General features: G+C 30.2%; 1 protein-coding gene across 2 annotated transcripts in view; it reads right to left on the bottom strand.

Annotated features, from left to right (window-relative positions):
- The window catches only part of Pdp1 (PAR bZIP family member Pdp1), a 242996-nt gene that overhangs the window by 182452 nt on the left and 41949 nt on the right, over positions 1-18595 (bottom strand). The window contains exon 1 of one of the 2 annotated variants that reach the window (XM_074116940.1): positions 8016-8256. The exons of the other annotated variant lie outside the window; for it this stretch is intronic. The gene's annotated coding sequence lies outside the window, so the exon portion shown is untranslated. Of the gene's footprint in view, positions 1-8015; positions 8257-18595 lie in introns of those variants that run through there. 2 annotated transcript variants of the gene reach the window in all.

The raw sequence follows: 18595 nt of genomic DNA on the forward strand, positions 1-18595 counted from the left end.
GACTTTGCACGGACTTTTCAAACGACCCTCGTATATCTTATGATTTTCGATGGCAAATATCTAATTCAAATAGAAGTTAAATCTCTAAACTTGGGCAACCAGCTGTTTTTAGGGACAGCAATTGTAGGGACAGAAACTTTTTTCGATATTCATTTATTTTTTTTCTATTTAATTTAACTTTTTCCAAAGAGTTTGGGTACCTCCCCATTAATTGAATATGCTTTAATAAAAAAAAAAAAAAAAAAATGAAAATAACGAATACACATTGTTCTCGTATTAATAAAATACATTATTAGTACTTCTTACCTATAAAAGTATAGGCAGAAATTGGCGTCAATCCAAATCTTATTATCAATATTATTTTGCATTAAACAAAAATAAAAGAAAAATGAAAGACCAACTTTATTAAAAGACTTAACGAGATGTATAACTAAATAATCATTTAAAATGCCTTCTAAATATTTTTTTAGTAAACAAAGAAATGGTCAAATTACTGAATGACGTAATTTTAAATGTTGAAAATTTTGTGGCATGTGCGTCATACTTTTCAAACGGAATAGAATTTATATATAGTACAGGGTGTTCATTTTAAGACGGCTCAAATGCATTTAATGCTTAAACGGTTAATCTGAGCAAAAAAATGGTAGAGGAAAAATTTGTTGTCCGTCACCTCTAGTTTCAGAATATGTGACTTGATTTTAGATTCCTGCCCGCATATGCGGCTGACGCGCGAACCAAAAGTAAAGGTTCACAGTTGACCCCCATTTTGAAGCGTGAACTGTGCCATAAAAAGGTGCCTCCTCAGGTACACTATTCAGGAAAAACATCTACATACGATCACCTTTCGAACGGTATACAATAATTGGGATTATGTTAAAAATTGATGCAGAAATCTGGGTTTTTCTTGAATAGTGCACGGTTTTTTCATATAAAATGTTTTTGAGAAAAATGAAGTCGAAAGTTTTTGGAAAAAATTAGAAACTTGCTATTTCTTATGTTTGGGCCACAAAGTAAAATACTTAATATTATTATTTTGGAATACAAATTAGCTTATTTAAAAGGAAATTTAACGTTCTTAAATATGAGCTTATTAAAATAGCTGTAGCTTTAATAGTTTGAGAAATATAGACAGCTTTTTGCTAAAATGTAGTAACACCTTGAAAAAACATAAAATTAAAAATATCTATAAAACGGAGCCGAATCGAACCATAGTTTATATGGAATATTTTGTTGCAAATGATGCCCAGAATCGCCTCCCGAAGTTACCGTAGTCTTATGCTGAACACCCTGTATAGAATTTGAAGGAAAAAAATATATATAATTTACTGCTTAACCGATTCAATTCAAATTTGTGTGCTTGTTTTTTTTAAATTATTATTAATAATAAGCAACGAACACCGCACACTATATTTAAAATAACAATTTAAAAATGAATCATAACTCGAACTTCTTCCCCTGCATGGTCAGAACTTTTCAATAAAAAATATTGGAGATAAAAGATAACTCTTGGTACATCATAAAGGATTCTGAGAAAAAATAAAAATAAAACACTTTTTGGGGACTAGGAGATTCTCAACGAGGAGAGAATCTATAAATCGAAAATCTAATCGATTATACCGTATCTTACGATAGATTGGTTCATTTTAATGTAAAAATTCAAACTAATAAAAATTTTAAACTTTATACTCTCTTTGGTGGTATATTTACTAAAATCTGAACATAAATTTAAATACAAAATTATAGATCGACAACTTTACAATGAGTATACCTACGATATTTTTAAAAAAAAAGAAAAAAAAAAGATAAGCTACAAAAAATCGAACTTCCCCCAAAAAAATAGATTAAGTTGCACTTAGTGATGGCCGATTTGTACCAAAAAAAAAATTTTTTACCCGCTCCCCATAATGATAGCGATTTGAAATATTAAATTTGAACTCTTTCAGAGTAAATTCGTTATTGAGTAATGCTCATCTTACACACTCCAATTTGTTGGTTAAAATAAGTGGAATAAAAAAGTTAAAATAAGTTGGTTAATAAATTTAAAAAAAAAAATAAATAAATAATAAAAATAAATAAATAAAATAAGTGGAAATGTAAAATGCTTAGATGATAACTAAACTTTTTGCAAATAAAATACCTTCCTAATACATTAAAATAATTAATATATAAATATTTAATTAAAATAATTATAAAAAAAAAATAATTAAAAAATAATAATAATATGTTAAACAAAAAAAAAAAATTACCTTTAAATAAATCTAAAAATACAGGGGGGGGGCCAATCACTAATAACCTTTTTTTTCTCTCTTTTTTAAAAACACAATCACTTTTAGTGTAGTTAAACTGATTTAAAAAAAACCTGTAACTTCAATATTATTTACAAATCACTTGAAACAAACTCCCACACAATAAAAATCACTAAAAATCTGATTTCTATCATTTAATATTTCACTGATTCACACACATGCCACAATTAAACTGAAAAAAAATTATTTTTTTTATTAAATTTTTGATGAGAAACGGTTATTTATTTCATTCTATTATAATTTATTACGTATCTATTTTAATGATATTTATAACTTTTTCTTTTTTGGGGGGTTTATTTTTAATGAAAAATTGCTTTAAAAATTAAATATTTAATTAATAATAATAAAGAGAGAAGACTTTTTGTTAAAATGTACATAAACTAAATGTTATATATGTATAATATAAAATATTATGTATATACTCTTTATTTCATATGAACATTTCAAAAGGCCATCCCTTGTAAAGATTGTGGAAGAATTCACCAAAAGTATGAGGTTTGTGCGTGTGAAGAATTAACTTTGCTGTTGCGGTTGATGACAACTAAGACAGTAGTTGTGAGTAGGTTGATTAAGAAATCTGTAGAAACCGATAAAAATAGAAAAAGTAAAAAAAAAAAAATAGAAAACTATTTGAAAGACAGTTCCTAAACCTGTAAGTAGTTGTTGAACAATTCCCGTAATAATGTTTACACTTTAAATGTATTAAGTAATCTCTATAAGATAGGTACTGATAACAGACTACCGTTGGAGTTGAGACGAGTGACTACAACAGTACACAGGTTACGGTTATCGTTTGAAGAGACTGCTCTGTTCCACTACCCCAGCTTGCCGCTAGACAGCGCGCAATGGTTTCTTAGTTTAGCCCACGTGCATGGAGGCACGTTTCCGCCAACGTGAACAAGTCACGTGGCAGTTTCTCCTACCCCCGTGACGTACTCTCCCAAACGCTCCCCCTAACCCACTCGTTCTTGTTCTATGCTAGATTTTACCCTGTGAATATGTCCTGGAACAACCCCCCTTTAACCCGGTTTGAAATACCTACTCACAGAACAATTACACACCTCGTGGCGTTATTATGTGCGAGTTTTATGTAAAACGAAAAAAAATATGACGTATTAATGAAAAGAGTTTGCATTTAAAGAACAAGTAGATGTAGTACTACATTCCCATTGTTTCCCAATTATAAAACCATACATTCTATTCCTCAGCATCCCACATTAAACAAATCAACTTTTCCAACATGTCATTAGCAAAAGGGCATTGAATACGTCGAAAACAAATATAAAAGTAACTACATGATAAAACACTTCATATCCTTATTCATAATTTTCTACGTTAAGGGGCCTAGGGACACGCTTGAGTGCAGGCGGACGCCATCAAACCAATGGGAGTGTAGCTCAGCAGAGCTAGACGTCAACAATAAAATAAACAAAAATAATAACGATTGGTCAGAGTGAAGGGATTAGTTCCGTGATTAGCATACTGAATTCCAAAGAGTAGAACCATGAGCTGCTGGCCCTTAGATTTCTCTTCCTGAGAGCTGTTTAGCGATGGACAGATGAACACTATCTGGAGGATGGCAGTGCACCGGAAAAAGCTCCGGGCGCCAATGACTTCAGATATTGATGGACCTCAAATTAATAAACAGCGATGGTGATGAGAAAATATTCGTTAAATTTAACCAAAATAAGCACTTTTAGTGTCAGCATATCTGATACCAGTCGATCTAGTCAAAATTAGATCTTTAGGAAAGAAAAGGTCGAAAAGGTGAGAGCTCTGGACAGCTCTGGAACTCTGAACACGTGAATGGGTGATCTTATACCAATGTTATACACCAATCTCTTTAACAAAAACTTACAGTTTAAAATGTTAAGTATAAGGGTTGATTAAACGCCAAAAGGTACACAAATCAGCAAGCACCCAACATTTTATTAATACTTCATTAATATTTAAGTAATTTTACTGCATTAATATTCATTAATATTTTTTAGAATTTATTAGATGTTACAGACCCCTTATGCTGGCCATTTTCGTCTACAAAATATATTTTCAATTAGCACTGTAGATTGACTGTAATATCTAGTTATTTATAATAATCAAACTATTAATTACAGGTTAAAAAGAAAAACGTTATAAAAAATAAAATAAAAATATGAGGCTAAAAAATTCAAAACCTTGTTTAAAAAAATGCTTACACCAACTTACATCAATGATTTTGTTTATTTTATTTATTTATTTTTATTTTTAAATAAAAATCGTCGGTTTAAATTCATTCTTCGATTAAAGTAATTGTTATTTTATGAAGTAGTCAAACGTTTATAATAATAGGTAATAATTATCTGGCTTTATAGAAAATAATATAGTTTTCTTCAATTATATTCATCCCACAATGTTGTATATATGTAATATAAAATAAATAAGATATGCATATTTTTAGGGCAGCTAATTATTCCAGTATTTTACTATAAGTAAAATTAGGGGGACTAAATCAAATTACAATTGAGAAACAATAATTTTTGAATAATCTACTTGTTATTAAAACTGTGTGTTATTTGTGCTCACGAATCGAAATATTCGTGTAAGGCGAATTCAAGACGGTAGCCGACTCTAACTTTTTTTTTTTTACTTTAACATGCATGTACGTATATGTGATTTATAATAATTATAACAAAAAATATTATAAATGAAGTGCCAGCATAAGGGTCTGTGACATCTAATAAATTCTAAAAAATATTAATGAATATTAATGCAGTAAAATTACTTAAATATTAATGAAGAATTAATGAAATGTAGGGTACTTGCTGATTTGTGTACCTTTTGGCGTTTAATCAACCCTTATACTTAACATTTTAAACTGTAAGTTTTTGTTAAAGAGATTTTTGTACCTTTTGGATAGATTTTCCTTTTTGTCTATTTTGCAAAGTTACATATCTGCTTTACAGATTTTTTTTAAATTTGGAATAAGCAATTCTATCATTATAACTTGATAAGGTGTTAAGTCGGAACCGTAACTACCACTGGAGAGATCTTTTTAAAGAATGATTATAGTTGCGGTCCCCCAAACCATCCTCAATAACAACTTTTTTTAAAAAAGCGTTTTGAATAACATAGGAAGGTATTTGTACGTAAATAGCAAAATTAAACTGCGATTTCAGTACTTCCTTTTAAGAGGAGAAAGAAAAATAAACTGCGATTGCAGTACTTCTAGGCAAAGAGGCAAAGATTTTTTAATCGAACGGCAATTCATTGATTTAAATCGGTTCACTCATTGATAATTTAAACGATTGCAGTACTTCCTCTTAGTAGGTGTAGGGATACTTACACGCATCAATAAAACTAAACCACATTATGATTAATCTTAAGTATTTTGAAAAATGTAAAGACACCTCTTCCATCAATCTTGGCTGTTTAAAGAAGACCTCGAAAACCAAGAGTGAGCGACTACTTCAAGCAATCAACAACCAATAACCTCTGAAAAAATCTAATATCTAACAAATGGGTTGAGAAAGAGATTTGTCGATGTCTTTAATAAAAATGAAGTTAAGACAAACATCGTTCAGAAAAATCCATTTGTCCGAAATGGCCGAAATAGTGTTCGCAGTCTGGTCGAGTATAATCCTGATTTGTCATAAATAAAATAACAAGAACTGTATTTTTAAAAATATGATCTAAATTTATGTTCCTTCAAAAAAATAAAAAGATTATAGCAGAATACCAATAAGAACACAGTATTAATAATATTAATCTGTATTAATAATAAGTGGTTCATGTTGCTAAATCTAAATACAAGGTCCAGTCATAAAAAATATATAAAAAAAGAAGATGCCATTTGTAAGTTCTAAAAATGTAACTCTGAAGTAGAACTAAGATATTATTACCTCTTAAGGAAGAAGAAGAAAAACATAAAATAAATCGAAAAAGATTAGTCTAAAGAGAAGAAGCCGTGTCAATACCAGATAATCTCCAATTAATGGAAGATTGTTCAAACTGTCAGTACAAAGCTTGATTAGCGACCCAACTGGAAAAAAATGTTTTCATGGTACTTATAATGTTAACCTGACGTAAATTGTTCTAGGTTGTAGGAAGATTATAAATTTAAAAAATGTAAAAAAAATCAACTTAAGTTAATTTTTATTTAATGCGGGAATTAATTTGAGAATTATTTGTCAAAATGAATAGATTTGAATTGGTTAAACTGTAATAACCTTCACAGCACAGGTTAAAGTTTTTTATGACCCTATCCTTCGCTTAAAATTAGTGAACACATCAATCTGGGAATTTGTACATGAATCACATTAAAGTAAAATGTTTTGTAAACGAGTGTAGTTGTTAAACAGAACTTAATTCTGATTTGTAGCCCTTGAACTATTTTGATATCATGAAAACCAGAAATAACTTAACTGTGCAAAAAGTATCATTATCGCGGAATCTCAATTGATAAGTGGTTCTTAACAATCATTCGTACGTTCATGAAGATTAGTTTAGTACATAAGCTGCGTTCTATTCTCCCAGGCATTGCAGCCGAAGAAGATTCTATTTGTGGAGCTCCAGCGTGAAAAGAGCTTTAAAGATGTAAGTAACGATTTGAAGAAAAAAAATTAGTATTTAGCCTATTTACTTTCTAAGAAATGTGCGTTAGAATCTAATGAGAGACCTTAACAAATATTTTGATTATTGTGATCTGATCCTGATCTGAAACAGACTTTAGTAGAAGTGTCGAAGTAATTTTAATTTTACCCCGAGCCCCAGCAGAATGCTCTACCTCTTTGTAAGGTTTACACTGTAGATATGTAGATCTTGTAATTTATAAATACAACAAACTTCAACAGTTAATCATGTGAATATCCAGTATTTTTCAGATAATACCTTAATTTTAAGAATATGTATAAGGCGCTGTAGAAAAAAGATGTATTAAGAGAAAAACATCTAATTTAATAGAATTGCTTCAATTACCTTACATAAGAATTGAAACATAAGTACAGTGTACGAGTATATTTATCGTAGCAAAGAGTCTGAATGTTCTTTCTTGCCTCAAATATAAATACAAGGCAATAATTTTTCTGGTCAATAAAGCGTCACATAATGATAGTAAATTAAGCGTCAAAAAGCAGTTCTGTAATGATTTGGGAAGTTCAAAAATACCCTGTCCATTAATCAGATTTATCTACTCGCGCCTTTTTACTAATATTTAACTCCTTTTCACAGAATGATGCATTTAATTACCATTTAAAATGAGAACCGAAATCTTATCAGTTAATAATAAATTTGTAAAAGAGGTAATAATGAAAAAAAGGTTATTATTTTGATATGACTGAAATAATTATAAGTGACGTAGGAACTCTTTTAAATCCTACACAAATAGAATAAAGTGAAACCCCCATGTACGTCATGGGCAGATAAGAATGAAAAGGATGTCAGTAACAGGCATTTACAAACATAATGAACCCAGTTAACTGTATGCTCGCCTGCAACCATTGTGAATTGGTTATTTTACTATTTTTTAAGGAACTTAATTGTTAAATAAAGTGAAATACCTTGACCATAAAGCAAAAAAATGTCCTAGTCCTTCTTTGCTCTCATAACCACTTGGTTCTTTATATGCCCTACTTTAACCAGGTCTTAACAATTAGCTTGATCACCATTTTTAGTATCAATTGTAACAATGAGCTAAATATACTTAAATTGTTGTAAAAATATTGATTAACTCACCTCTTTTTTAAATTTGGCTCTCTCTCATAGTCCCTAATAAAAGTATTTTTTCTCTAAACTTTTTGAAACCGAGCACTACTCTCACGAATCACTACTACTTATAATCGTGAATGTTTTAACAATTAAAAGATCGCATCGTTTTCTATTATCAATGTAATTTTAAGAAACCAATCGTTATTACCGTTGTATATCATTCTTAATAAGATAGGACACCAATAAATAATTAAGAAGAATAGAACAAAGCAACCGGAATCCACTACTTTTGAACTATTGCACCACGTATTTAAGTGTTGCCAACTTATAATTTATTTTGGTATCCTTACAATTAATTTTAATCACATTATTTTTATGCTTTAGATTTATTTTAGAATTATTATTTTAATGTTTTTAGTAGATAATGATAATGTTATTTTTTCACATATAAACTTGTGCCGGACCCACACTACAGAATAGTGCCGCTAAGAAGTAACCTGTATAACCTTCTACTTGGACCTCTTGCTTGCTTAAAATTGTATGTTTACTTAAACCGTATTTTTCACTCAGCTCATTGGTGTTAGTTGCCCAAGCTCTTAGGTTGTGCTTTTTATTTTTGCCAATGAACTTTTTAAATCGTCAATATAATTTACATATTTTCATACTTGTATTTGTGTAATGTGTTTACTACATGTGAAACATGTAAAATGCGTTTTATAAGTCAGAGAACTCTTCAGTATGAAATGAACTTCAATTTCAAGAATAAAAATCAAAAGTAATATTTTCTAAATTTATTCTATTCTAAAATTTACTTTTGTTAATAAAATAGTATGCGTCATTCTTTGAGGCCTTAAATAGATTGAAAAATATGTATATTTATGCTTAAAACATAACCTACAATAAACACTAAAAAATAAACGTTAACAATATTAATCAATAAAATTTAACTAATAATGAAAATAATTGAAAAACCGAGAACTTTTATAAATATACCTGTAAAAGCTAATCAAATTTTACAACTTATTCAAAGCATTTTTCTTTTTATTTGCTGCAACATAAAATCTATTTTCATTACCTTTTTCTTGGCCTTTATGAAAATAGTTTTCAAATATATTTTTGTATAAAGGGATCTCGTGATTTAAGCCATCTGTTATTTATTATCTTCACCAACATAGTAAATTGATTGTTTTAAGAACGCCTATTGGTTTTAAATCTATAGATTTTCGTCCATTACTTTCAAAATATCTTTCTTACATAGCTTTTGAATGTATCTGTAAAAGAGTAAAGTAAAGTAATCGCCTATTTTTTCAGGCGGGGCTTAACGTCCAACTACCAATTAGGTGTCGTGGACGGAGGCGAATAGCAAACTTACTTTACTGTAAATTTCTTTTATTAACCATTAAATAAAATCCAAGGCCTAAAGACTGGGAATCGAACCCAGTACCACAATGCATATTACAATTCTCGCCTCTAACTACTCGGTTACTCTAACTATTCAGGTGCCACACCTGAATGTATCTGTAATTAAGCCTAATATAAGAATTAAAAAGAGAACCGTACTATTCCCAACATTACAACAGTCAATAAATATTTAAATTATCCGTTAACTGTAGTGAGTAATTTAACTACCTTCCCACCCAATCATTAGTTTCATAAAGTGTAGGAAATACGTATTTAAATAATACATGTCATGCCATCTAGCGGAGAATTGTGCAGTTACTAACGTAATTTTAGAATAAATTTGATTCAATTTGAAAATGCATTGATTCTGTATGAATGTAATCTGTAATGACTGTAGGTATATATGTATTTTTTTTGTAGCTTAAGATCTCAGTAGAACAAGGCCCACGATCATTAAAAAAAAAAGAAATAATGAAGTGAAAAAAGGAATCTGATGCTTTTTTTTAAATTGGTTAATATAGTACTTGTCTTGCGATCTAGCGGATAATTTTGGTACTACAATCATTTTATACTCTGCCATGTTTGAAATGTCGTCATTTTACAAAATGGCTTTCGAGTTTTGATTGAATCCAGTCAGCACAAAGATCATATATTTATGTTATGATTATTATTTATTTTAAATGCAATTTTTAAAAAAATAGTTTTCATGGGGAAGTTAGTATACCCGTATGAACAAATCTCTCCTCTTGTAAAAACCTGATTTAAATGTTAAATTTCGAAGCATTCAGAAGATTATTTATTGTATCAGTGACATTTTCGATGCCTTTATTAACGTCCGAAATTTGCCCTGACCGTAATACTTTTCAATGATAAGAAACCTGTAAGTAATTAAAAATGTTGATGAATATTTTTATTTAAAGTTCGAGACGCATGTAAAGAAGTATAAGTTAAATTTCGATTGATTTGTAGGAAGAAAGAAATGAAGATTTTCGTCATTTCTTTTCATAGTAAAATATACGATCATTGTGAATTATACAGCTCTAAGTAATGTGAAATTCAAATGATTTTTATAAAATATGACTCAATACATTTCAGATAATTTTCAGGTTAGTGTTCATTATGGAGAAAGAAGATCTTGATGTAAACGGTATTTACTTTCCATTTAAGAGAATCCAAGAAAAATATTCCAGTATTTTAAGGTCAACTTGTAAGTAATCTTAAGATAAGTAAGATTTAACTAGTTACATCCCCTTTAAACACACAGAAATTACTTTTTTTTTAAATAAAATTAAATACTTGTTTTATATGAATATATAGTTTAAGGGAAAGAGGTAGCAGATAGTTGTTTTAAGCCAATGTTAATGAGAATGTTTGGTGAGAGAAGCTGAAACGTGAAAATCACAAAGAATACTAAGATTCGAAAATCCTTTAGATATGCAACAAATAATGTTAGAATTTTTCTGTTTTTTATGATATTTCTTAATTTTTTCGTCAGTTTTACTCATGATAAGAGGGCTTCTTGCTACATGATTCTCTTCTAAGGACTTGTATTATAGTGTACATCCATTTTAGTTAAATAACATATTAAAAGTTTATACTTTTTTAGAAAACCTCGGGAATTATGAGAGAAATACGTATTAGTGGGTTGTTCCATATACTCGTATATATATATATATATATATATATATATATATATATATATATATATATATATATATATATATATATATATATATATATATATATATATATATATATATATATATATATATATATATATATATGTTTTAAGTTTCTTCATTAGTGTAAAATTTTATTTAAAATATTTTTGATCTTGCTTTCTTACAGTATGTTTCTATATTAACTGAGAGTAAACTTTCAACAGCCTAGGAGCAACTCAAAATCGAAATCTGAGGAGACTCAGCTACTCATAAGAACCATCCAGTAAGTAATTTTTAAATTAATTTCTTAAAAAAGTAAAAGTTATAATTTTCCATATAAGCAATTAGTACACGAAGTTTAAAATAAATCGTCTCAAAAAACTGAAAACTGTGCTTAATAAATTCAGCTTGCTGTTGTTGGAGTTTTTTGATACAAAATTAGTAATAAATTTATAATATTCAAATAAGTTATAAGCGAAGAGGTTTATATCTCTTTGGGCCTCGGAGCATTTCACCATGAGTTACAATGATTTGTTATATCGTGGTCCTAGTTGGAAGTTTGTTCTTCCACCCCTTCCTGTCTTCGGAGGTTTTTGTTTTTTTACACACTAAGCCTTGTCATGAAGGAAATAGGATGTACTTTATAGCAAATTATTGTGGCTCATGCTTTCTACGGTTTTCCTAGCTCGTTGAAATCTCATAGATAATGAATTTTGTTGTGTTATCCTCATTCTATTCAACAATCGCCTGCCACTGAGAGTTCGAAACGCAGACATTTCGGATCCAATGTTTAGTTGCGGATTAAAACTTTTTTTAGACTTCAGGTAGGATTAATATTCATTAAATAAGTGCAGAATAATAAAAATATATATATATATGTTTTGGGTCACTTATTAAACATGTTTATTGCTGCTTTGCTTTTTTTGTTTTGACTACTTAAATAAACCTTTAAAAAGCACGAAGCTACTTTAAAGATAAAAATCAGAGAAACAAGTCAGTTTTTGAAATGGCGTAGTTAAAGAATGTTTTATTCTTTCTTTCTGTTACAAATTTGACCAATTTATTCAGCGAGATTGTATTTTTTTTTTATTTAATTATGTTTAAACTTTTTTACCTTTCAGAAATAATTTTTGTGAGTACCTAATATTATTTTTGTAAATTTTTATTTCTGGTTGGCTGTAATAAAGTTAATAATTAAAAAACATAGAATGAACAAATCTTACTTAGTCTTAAGCCAGTTTCAAGTCATTTAATTACTTTATCTTTACTTTTTATATTCCAGACCGGTTCAGTGTCTTCGCCTTAGAGAAAGACCTAAGAAGAGTTAGCCCGCATATTTGAGAAACCTGCAAGGTACGCAGAAAAGTAAAGATTTAATCACTTATTTCAGATTTCCATTCCGTTGATTCAAACAAGATAAACAAAAAAAAAAGACTGTTATACAACTATTGCAGTAATAGTTTACAAAAATTTTCGAAACATGGTTTTGAATCCTTTCTTCTTGTCTAGTAGAAGTTTGACGATCTTATTGAATTTGCTTTAGAATTTTCACTTAAAGAAGTGTGTTCTCTGAACAAGGGAACACATTTTGTTTGCGCATGTGTTTAGTAAACAGTAAACTATCACAAAAAAACTAACTACCGCAGATTGCTTAAATTTTATATTCCATATTGATACTTGTGTTGCTTCGAATACTCATTATTAGCTGAAGTCCGTCATCCCGGTTCTGGGATCTTATAAAAATTATTGCAGGATAGTTAGATAGACTTGTATATCCATGTTGGTCTCTCCAGTTCAAAGATTTCCAAGTTCCTTTGGTGGAGAAGTGTCCTTCGGAATTCGCAGTTCTTGGTTGAGATATAAGTTCGAAACTTGATATCAGAAGCGACCACACGACCACAAAACAGAATGCCATGTATTAATTTTCCTTGCCTTGAGGTACTTTTCCTCAAATACAAAACCCATAATGAAAGAGAGAGAAAGTGAATAGGGGGCTCCACCTCTATTTTGTTCTAAGGATCTCAAAACTCATCCCAATTTCCTGTGAAACTTTGAGAATTTAATAGATCTCTATATTTCTTACCAGATTTAAGAGAAATCAGAAAAACTAATTTATCTTCGTAATACATTAGTGTTAAATTCAAAAAACATTTTTATCATTTGATTTACTTCTTCGTTAACAAAGATACTAACCAGAGTTAACCTGTCTAATTTGATGGACATGTGAAGTTGAGTGACAGTACATAAAATGGTTTTTGGATGTTGGATATTTTTGTTAAGTAATTTTAAACTGGTTTTAACTGAAAAAAAAAAAGGATACCTATAAAAGAATTCATTGTGAGTATAATTATTAACAAATCTACAGCACTCAGTTGTGGAAATACGACACCTATGTGCGGCATACAGTTAGCCTTATAAAGAGGGCTGAGTCGTTTGATTACGAAGCCGTATTTTGAAGTCATGTGAACACTGATATGGATTCACTTCCCGTGACGTTACTTTACACGTATCGATGAATCATTTTTTCCTTTTTTTTTGTATTTCCCTGATCCTCACTACGTGAGTATCTTTTGAAAAGTATGAATGGTGATCATCTCCATCTAGAACATTCTCTTCCAATAGTCCTCAAAGGTTTTCCCTCGAAATACGAATATTAAACTAAACTATAGTTGGTTATCCTTTACAGTCACTTCAATAAAATAAATTAATAAAAAATTAAGGGTACCGTTTCCCAGCCAGAACTATCAATTTTCAAAGCAATTGGTTTTTCATCTGAGGTAAAGGTATGCAAATAAGGTATCATTTAGGAGACTTAGTCAAAAGAAATCTTTAAAGGGAATCGAACTAGGCTAGTAGTCAAATGATCCGCTTTCACACTTAAAAAGCTTAACTACAAAGTGCTGAAAAATTGAAATTTTCTAAGTAAATCTGCATACTTACTTTAAAAGTTATAGCTTTTTCGTGAAAATCGCAAAAAAAAAAAGAACTTTAAAAATCAATTCAGTATTTCAAGTTAATGAACATTGTACGAAACGTTATTACCAAGCAATATGAGTGCTAAAGTACCTCATTTGAGGTTACTTCGATTTTCCATTTTGAGTAATGCTGACCGCTGAGACAGATCGACAATTTGTAAACCCAAGTTCAGACCAATTTGTAAAAATCCCTTAATTCGCACTCAAGGTACATCCAAACATGTTAAGAGGTAAATGCGGAATTTTGTGTGTGTGTGTGTGTGTGTGTGTGTGCGCGCGCGCGACCTACTATCCCCACGGGGATTCGTGGACGGATAGCTATTGTACTTTATTATTAACTTTTCATATTTCCTTTTAAAATAAAATCCTAAACTAGAATTGGAAGCCGAACCCAGAAACGGTATATATTATAACAGACCTGTGCAACCTGAGGCTCTACAAACAAACCTAACTAAACCCAACCAAGACAAACTGCCCTTCGGTGAATTTGTTCTCTCTCATTCTCTCTGTCATGTCCTTCTGTCCAGGAACGTAACAATACACTAAAGCAAAGCAACCTTCCTTCCACAATATTGCTTCTGACTGTTTATTTAAAAAGGAAAAAAAAAAAAAATCTGTCAATATCTAGCCGAGTCTGTTGAGGGGCAAAAAACTATTGTTAAAAGTAGTAACCGCAAGTAAGCGGACCCTTCCCAAGATTGGAATTCCTGATCCTGTATCCAGGGATTATGGTAATGGTTATTTTTTTTTTGTCCTTCACTGAAGAGCTGGTCGGATTGCAGCCCGATCAGGTTTATTATCTGTTACTTTAATAATTATGACAGTCTTAATGCAAAAAATATATTTATATAATATTAATACAAGGAGTCTCCATTGTATATGAAAAAACAAAATAAATTTAAAACCCACATCTTGGAAAGAAAAAGAAATAAAACAAATAATAGTTATAATATTAAATAAAAAAAACTGTTAAATAATTAATATACAATATAAAATTAGAAAGAACAACTACTTTGCATATCTGTGAATCAAAATGAAGTTATAACTTGCTAAAAGTCTTGATGAATTTGGATAACTAATTACATACAAATCCTAGGTTATATGATTATATACTATTTAGTCGTGGTTTCATAAAAAAAAGCCTCCACTTATTTGGAATTTGTATCTAATAGATTTACAGTTCGGTCTGAATGAGTTAGGTATTCTAATACCCACCAATCACGTAAACGTTCGAGAATGAGGCAATTTAGAGATAAAAATGTTGAAACTTATCACCTTCTAATTAATAAGACATAATATACCATTCCTGTCTGGTATTGTTCACTATTTGTTTTTTAATGGTAGACATTTTTTAAACGATAATCGGATCTGAACATTTACAGATTTTATGTTTTACAGATTTTTTATTTATTGGGAATTTAAAGTATGCTAAATTTTCTAGGCTTTTCAAATGTGGCTCAGATAGAATTAAAATAGTTAATAAATTTTGTTAGAAGATGCTCCAGACATAGCCTTTTCCAAATTTTTATGTAACTTAGATAAACATTAATTACATTAATGAAACTTTTGAAATTGTTTTTGCTACTTAGGCTTGTAAAGCTGAGAAATAAATCAGTTTTTCAAATTTGATTACCTTTCTGGATCAATATCAAAGCGTCTGTAAGTTGCTCTTAGTGTAAATTTTCTCAGTCCTGATGTGTTTACAGGAACAAAAAATCGTTAGAAATTAATTACGTCCAGCAGTAGCAAGGTGAGAATAGATAGTCCTTAACTTGTCCTACCATTTCTGTGACCTCTGATGTTGTTACTAAGAGATAACTAGCAGAGAGACGGGGTTTGTGATTTAGTTTCAGATACCTGCTTAAGTTTGAGCCCTTTTTGTGGGGCAGGGGGTCTTGGTCATTCTGAATCCAGTACCGGGTACTTCACTTTATCTCTGACAGACCCGATGGTTGCCCTGAGAGATACCTACCCCAGGTATCTTGTAAGTTTTTTGGCTGCAGAATACCCTCAGTTACCTGTTATAACTTCTTCTTTTTTTGTTTCAGAACCGCTTTTTAGGGAGTATCTCCATTGCAAATAGTTTGACCATTATGTAAATAAAAACAGTTTACCCTCGAACCATAGTTAAAATTATGAAAGAGAAGATAATACAAAAGAGAATCTCCCAAGATAAGTTACACGGTAATTTATTTGAAAATGTATTTATAAATGCAAGAGTTGAAGTCTTCTTCTTCAGCATTATCGCTAAACCTTCTATTACTAGATTCTTAGAAAAACTTCAGCTCCTCTGGATATTCCGTAAAATTTCAACGAAAAATTCAACGAAGAATATTAGCAAAATCCTTATTTGTCACCTTTTAAAATTACGTTTAAGATTGAATTCCTTCAATAAATAGCTAAAAGGTATTTTCAACAAGCAAATATATCAAAGCTTTACTTGTTAAAAACTAGTTTATCAAATGGACTAATTATAAACAATCTTGCAAACGTTTTATTTATATAATTTGTTAAATCAAGTCAAAAGTTAATGATAACATAAATGTTTTTAATTACGCCTTGTTGTTATTTATTCTTAATTGACGTGATAAATGTAGTAATGAAATGTCAATATAGATTTAGTTGATAAAAATAACAACTTTTACTCAGGTAACAAGTTTAATATCATATAATCTTCGGCATAGATACTATTAAAATTATGTTGCACGCAATTTTCTAGTTTTAATTCCATCTGAAACCTGATATGCTAACTACTATTTCCAGCTTAAATAACATTGTTTAATTTGTTTACTGATTTTTTTTTTTAAATTTCACTCACTATTAGTAAGAGAAATATTAAGATCGTTACTAATTTTCGTAATTGAACATTCTTGAAAAATAAACCAACAGAGCTCAAACTTAATATCTACATCGACGGGGAAGTAGGTTTTCAGTGCATCAATGCATAACTTTGAACTGCCTTCTAAAATCTTGTTTTTTTTTTTTTTTAAAGTAACTTCAAATATTTCATAGGCATTTTAGGAGATAAGTTAAGATGATTTGTGAAGATGTAAATGTTGCATTATGTGCAGGAGGAGAGAAACTTTAGAGGAAGCACTGTACGGGATAATAACGATGATCTTCAGAACTCAAGGAAGTTATGAGGCCACTTGCGATTCAATTACGTGGTGGATTGTCAAGAATAAAAAGAGGCGTACAAATGGATTTAATAAGCAAGTAGAGAGAGCAGTTTAGAACTTATGATATTAAAGTCTTAGCAAGTTGGTGTTCAAATGAGATGTTAAATTAAAGAAAAAGTAATCGCCTATTTGGTTAGGCGGCCCTAACAGCCAATTTGCTGTTATGGACGGGGGCGGGAACACATTCTTTATTATTAATATTTTTTCAAATAAATAAAAATTATAATAAGTAAAAAACGCGGGGTTCGAACTGGAGATCTCCCACTTACAATTATACGCTTTATGACTTAAGTACGGTTCAGTCAAACCTACAAATATATGGTCTGTACAGACATTCCATTTTAGAAAAATCTCTGACAGATAGTTAATGCTCCTTTCCTTCCAGCACGAAGAGTAAGAATTTTTGTGAAGAGTAAGATTGGTCACGTAGATAGGAGCTTGTTACTATCTGTCAGAGTATTCTAAAATGGAATGTCCTGTACAGTCAGTATGTTTGTCTGGATCCGGCTTAGATTTAAGAGGATAGTTATATTCGACAGCCATCATCTGTGTACTACAGGCCGTTTGGAGCATCCTCCAAGTAGTCAAGAAAACTTCCCACATTTGATCATTGTTTGTCCTTTTTAATTCTTGTATGTGGAGTCTTGTATCCAAGTAAATCGTTTTTCCATAAAGAACACAAAGTTGTGCACTAGGTCTGTGCAAGAAAGAGTATTACTGTTGAAGAAGATAGGAATTTAGCCAGATAGTAAACGTGGGTTCATTTTAATTCACCACTTCTTCGCACAAGACTCTATTTTATGATTGTGTATACATAACTAGTACGAGGCTTGTAGCTAGTAAGGCTGTGTCGCCTGCATATGTACAGAGTAGTGTGGAGGAAGAGTAGTAGGTTTGTTTGATTTGTTTACAGTGCAGAGGCCTGAGCCGAGTATACTTCGCTGCGGCACTCCCGCCCTTACTGGACTAATGAAATCAAACACATTTAGTGCTACAGGTTAAAATGTTAGTAATCTGACTGTTCAGAAATGCTTCAATATCATTTAAATCTGAACTCTTCAAATATCGCTACATTCATAGTAATAATAATAATGATAATAATAATAATCATTATTATTATATGAATTATATTAGAAATAATAATAAAGTCTTTGTTATACATAATAATATTACTTTAAGGAAAATAATCCAAATTATTTCTTAAAAAAATGAAATAACTTTACTTTTTTTCTTCTTTTTGGTAAGCAATATATGTTTGCCTTCCTCAGGCTGGTATTTTTAGGCTTATAAGTGACGGATTGCTATCTTACCCTCTAAATCTGTGAACTTCTTCTACCTATAGGATTTTTTTCCGATTCTTATGGGGCCAGTTTATTTTCTTTTTCTTCAAA

Source organism: Rhodnius prolixus, unplaced genomic scaffold (assembly GCF_049639745.1).
Source record: "Rhodnius prolixus isolate KJV_2025 unplaced genomic scaffold, Rpr scaffold_2, whole genome shotgun sequence".
In the NCBI taxonomy this organism is placed as follows: Eukaryota; Metazoa; Arthropoda; class Insecta; order Hemiptera; family Reduviidae; genus Rhodnius; species Rhodnius prolixus.